The following is a 6,112-nucleotide window of genomic DNA, read 5'->3' on the forward strand; positions in this document are numbered from 1 at the left end:
CAGATGCTTATGTGTACCTTCACCTGCGAGACCACGGAAGGTAGGAAGTAAATGAATTAATCCAGATTTCAGTTCAAAATCTACCTTTAAATCGGGGTATTCAATGCACAGTGGCTGCTGGTTCAGATCGGGCGACGTCATGTCATTGATTGATCTTTCAGGGATCAAATCCATTATCTCTTCTTCAGATTCGCTTAGGGATTCCTCAAACTCCAAAGTTATGTTTTCTTCATCTTCGTATGGAGCGGAAGTCTTCGTGCGGTCTTTTTGATTTCAGGGTCGTATACCAATTTAACTGTACGAGAAGACCTTGGCATCAATGGTGATAAAAATCAATTGACTGAAAATAAAGAAATATACTTAAAAACGCCAATCCCCGGCAACGGCACCAAAATTTGATGAGTGTCGAAGTCACCAAAAATAATTTCTACTACACTTGTGAAAGTGGGAGTAGGGTCGATCCACAAGGATTGGTTTTAAGTTAATTTCTTTTGGAAAAATAGAAAATAATGGGGAAGGTTGTGATAAATAGAAGTGATCAAAAACTAAATAATTAAAAATACCTGATAGAGATATGAGAGAGAGATTTCCCGGTTAAGGCTAGGATTATGCTTGATTCTTGTGAGTTGATCATTGATGCAACAATAACACATGTATGGACAAATAAACCAGTTATGGTCGTTGGTACGATCTAACAACCTCACCTTTCCTTACCTTTTCGTTAGCCAAGGTACTACCGTTGGCTAGATATCTAATTAACAGACAACCTTGAGAACGTCCACAAGATTTAATCTATTAACAGCATTAAGAATTAGAAAGGCCTGATTCTAATGAACAAACTCCTACGAGGACAATTCGTTTAAACTAGATCATGCATTCCCCATAACATAATTAAATACTGTGACATAACTAATCATGCTACGTTGCCACTAAGTATTGAACTAAATAAACAATTACACGGATTTATAAAGTCCAATTAGCTAAGTAAACCTTCTTGATAATGAACAACCGGCCGAATCATTCATAAATCAGACGTTTGTAATTAAAGCCCAGACAATAACATGAATATTTGTTTGACAAGTGTAGAACGCAGATTAGATCTCACAACATAATGGGAATCAAACAATCACCATACCTTAACTAGAAAATAAGGAATTTAGCCGGACATATTAATGGAAGAACACACTAAAAAGTGGAATTCCATTAATTCCGGCTGTAAAATAAAAATAAAAGAGAAAAGATGAACGAGAATTCTATGGAGTTCTCAGATAAAAACTCAATGTCTTCTAATAAAGAGATCCCCCCTATTTATAATAAAAGTCCCCTACGAATCTAGACGTAGTGGGGGGATAGATACATGATAAACTATAAAAAGGTAAATAAATTACAAAAGATAAGCTTTAAAGAATCCTTTCTAAATCTAAACACTTGATTCCTTTATCTCTTGTGGAAATCGCTCGTGCTTATCGTTATCCTGAGTTGACTATTCCACTAAGCGTGGGCACGCTTTGTCAATTCTGCAGAAATTTCCTTGTAATCTTTCTTTTTTGCTGAATATGCAATAAAATCACATAATTAGGAATATTTTGGCTTAAAAAGAAAGATTAAATCGCTATAAAATCATGATAATTACAGAGTTATCAGACACTCATATATTGAATGCGACTTTTAATGCACGTCTCTATTGGACACTCGATGCCTATTCTCGAGGTCTCCGACTTGGAACATTCCAGCCAACCCTTGGCAGTTGATTTCATGACCGCCATCCAATGCGCAGTCCAACTGTTGCCCGATTGTCATAGTGGTCTGTGGGCTTTGTTTTGTTGTTTAAAAGAAATGTAAACATATACAATAAGCACAATAGAGGAAATGCTAATTTGAGACTTTGGGTTTGGTCAATTCTAAATTGTCATAGATCATTGTTGGGGCGGCCGACTAGTATACGATTTTTTACAATTGAAATACTGACCTAGAAATTTTGTCCTTCATTATATAGGTACATGTCACTTTGAGGATGAGGAGATATTAAAGTTCGGTTGAATATGGGATGTCAATCCGATAAGAAGTCTTTTGAAATATAGTTGTTTGATACATGAAAAAGGATGAGGAGACAGGTGTGGTGTTGACTATTATGAATTTAGATATTAATAACTAGACGCACTAGTAGGTAAACTTCAAACTTTATTGTACACCTAGATGAATATAGAAAAAGATTACTATGAACTTTATCATTAGGTACCACATACATTAAAAAAATAATGCTATTTGGATAATTGTTGATAGACTAACCAAATAAACTTTTTTTTCACCTATGAGGCAAGGTGATTCTTTTAATAAATGAGCTGAGTTTTATATTTTTGGAATTGTAAGAATGAATGACATGCATGCATATATATATATATATATATATATATATATATTATTTGATAGAGATCCTTGACTTACTTTGTACTTGAAAATAAATTACAAAGGGCATTCGGTAAAAAACTTACATTGCACTATAGTATTTCATCCTCAAACTGATGGAAAGTTTAAAAGAATAATTGAAATGTTAGAAGATATGATAAGAGCTCGTTCAATTGAGTTCAGAAAAATTGGGATGATCACTTACCACTAATAGAATTTGCATACAATGATAGTTCCCATATAAAGCTTTTCATGAGAAGTCGATGCTTATGTTGTAATGTTAGGAGAATACGACAGCTTACAGGTACTAAATTGACACAAAAAATGATAAACAAAGTATAAATAATTAAGATGTGTTGAAAATAATACAAAATTAGTAAAAGAGTTACTTTGATGATGAGAAAACTTTTTTTTTAAGAAAAGTTTTTTTAAGGAATTTCTATGGGATAAGAAATGACTATAACGACAGGAAAGTAGAGTTATCATTGTAAAAAGAAAATCAATTGAGAGGTTAAAAAAAGTATGAAAGAGCAGTACGTGTTAGAAATCGTGATTAGAAAGACAATTGGATTGGCAATTTTGGGAACAATTTAACAATTTTTATAAATGTGATATTATCTTGATGAATGTAGTACGCATTCATCAGTGACATGTGTTTGCTATGCTTACTATTTACGTTGAACTGTGTTTTAACATCACAACAAATGGCCACAGACCAATTGAATAACCCATTTAGTTGGGCTACGCATTGAGTGGCCGCTATGAAACCAACTTTCGAGGGTTAGTCTGAAACTTTCCAAGTCAAGGATCTCGAGATTGGGCATTGAGAGTCCGATAGAGGCTTGCACTAAGCATTGTATTCATTGTATGAGTGTCGTATTTTATCGGCGAATGGCATGGGATATCTATGCCATTTTAGTGGATTAGTTGACAAGGTTGTTAACTGATTGAACTAACTCGGGGGAATCGTCATATGAAAGCTTTGGAGGCTTGGTTGGTATGACTTGAATTCACGATTCTGATAATACAGGATTAGTCCTTGGACTTGAGGAGACATGGCAGTTGCATGCATATGATGGCTATCACTTGGATCTGGGGAGAGATGACTGTGTCGTCAATGTGGTCGTTATAAGTCTTGTCCAGTGTAGTCGAAGTATGTAGTGAGGACGGTGGATTTCAAGATAGAATCCATTCCCTATCAATATATGATGGATATATCTCCTATACGCTCTGTGATGGTTTAGACTCTCTAATTTTATGGCCATAGCGATTGGTTAAATAGGAAATGGTTTCCTTTGTCGATCAATGGAGCAAACGCATCTCAAGCACTCAGTAGTTTACGGGTCTAGGATAGGAACCGATGCCAATTCCATGCCCTAGACTAAGACCGGGAGATGGTCGATAGAAGGACCATACCTGTATGGAACTCGAGAGCCTAAATATTCACGCCAACATACACATTGGCTCTAGTGCTATGGACCATTACTAGATGGCCACCCATGGTGACTGGCGCTTTCGATTAATGGTTAATTAAAAATAATTAATTAAATTAGATTTAATTAATTATTTGTATTAGATACAATGCCCACGTCCAGCTGAGGGTGAACCTAAAGAGTCAATACAAATCACTATGGGATTCGTGGAATTAATTTGGAATTAATTCGAGAAGAAACGAATTAATTTAATTGGATTTAATTAATTCAAGGAGAACATATATAAATGATTGGATCATTTATTTAATAATCTATTTGATGGATGGCTCAAGAATTAATTAATTGGATTAATTAATTTTGGACTTAATACCTTTAAATTAATTGAATTAATTTATTGGGTTTGTCTTAATTAATTGATTGGATCAATTAATTAGAGTTTAGGGTTAGATTTATTTAATTGGATTAAATAAATCTTTGGACTTAGTTGGGCTAAAATTAATTTAATTAATTATTTTTTAATGGACTTTAGTTAGGCTTAATTTAATTTGATTAAATCAAGTCTTGTCCATACTCGAAGTCCAACCCCATTTGAGGGAGGTTGGAGCAAGTCAAGAAGGAGTTGAAACTCCTCACCATGATGAATATGATGGAGTGGTTATTTCATCATGGTTGGAGGTTATATGCATGTGTATGTAAAGGTTGCTTTGGAGGCAAACTTGATAGTTATTGAATTTTGAAGTCAACTGTATGCAATATAAAAAACTACACGCATATGCAACATAACCATAACACAAGGCACGAAATTTTGCTAAATTTCTCTCTCAAAGTATTCTCTGTTTTGCTTCCATATTAAATTTGATTCAAGTAAGAACATAAAACAATCCAAAAGCACTAAACAACAGTATTTGTATGGAGTTATTTTTCTTCATGTTCTTTGTTCTATCTAGCATTAGAAAAAGAACTATATTTATTCCACAGTATGGTGTGGAGAAATTAGGGGGTTCTAATTTGCGTCCTAAAGTGATCGGAATGGGAGAACATGAAGGGAACAATGCACGTTGCTGCTCAACCATAGAAACAAAAAGGCAAAGTATCATGTTTTGTTTCTATACTTTTGTTTTATCCTCTAGCCACTTGTTTAGAATTAACATATTATTATGTGTTGAGGATGAACGTGATTAATTTGCTTTTGGAAAGAATGTTTTATGGCTTTGAAGCATAATTATATGGTTAGAAAATATGTATTAATTTTGCTTTCAAGCTATGGATATCTATGCATTTTTTGAAAATGCATGGTTTTATTTCAATTTCTAATTGCAGAAATAAAAAAAAAATTGAAAAACGGAGCAGTACGTGCACGCCCACTGGCGTGCGTGCTGGCACGTAGGTAGGGGCGCCTGCGCGCCAGCGCCCGCGGCCTGCAGTACCCGACCGTCTGTTTTTTTGAACGGTTAGCCCGTTTTTCCCAATAAATTGAATTTTCCTGATTTTTGTAATTTTTTGAAATTATTAATTTTGGCTATTTTTAATTTTAGTGAAATTGGATTTTTCTAAAATTAAATTATGCCGTAAATTAATTTGAAAGTGGTTTTCAAACAAACAAAAACAATTGTACATTGGATGTATGGTTGATATCCATTTTTTAATTGCATTATTAGTATGTTATTTTCTGCAATTAATTACGATTTTGGTATTTTATATTGGATATCTATTGTTAAATACATGGATTGTATTTAGTCGTTTAACATGTTTTTATTTTATATGAACGTGTTAATTATTATTTATTGGATAAACAACTGGGATGATCACAAAGCCCATTGGCCAGATGCATGGTTTACTTTTATGTTGGGTGAGGCCTGCGTACCTCTTCGTTTAAATTCCATCTTTCGTTTTTAGCTTTGAAATAATAAGGCTTACTTTCTCCCTGCTTTCGTACTCCCCCATCTTTCGTTAGGATTGTAAGCTTCCAAGGAGATGGAGGCCTAGGCCTGTTGGACGGAGCTCACGATGAAAATGAACAAACAGGAAGGCTCATTAGAATGATAATGGGTTACTATTTTGTAATAGTTAGGTCACACCCTAAATTCACCATAGACTCACTGCGGGCTCAGTGGGTCACTTAGGATTGGGCTTGTGATCATCGAACAGGGATGTGCTAGGCTTGTTTTTGCATGTAGTGCGTCTTTTAATATTTGAAGTATGATATGTTTGTAATGCATCTGTTTATACTTAATGATTAAAGCTAATACATGCAAAAATTTTATAATGATGAG

Source organism: Sesamum indicum, linkage group LG1 (genome assembly GCF_000512975.1).
Source record: "Sesamum indicum cultivar Zhongzhi No. 13 linkage group LG1, S_indicum_v1.0, whole genome shotgun sequence".
Taxonomy (NCBI): domain Eukaryota; kingdom Viridiplantae; phylum Streptophyta; class Magnoliopsida; order Lamiales; family Pedaliaceae; genus Sesamum; species Sesamum indicum.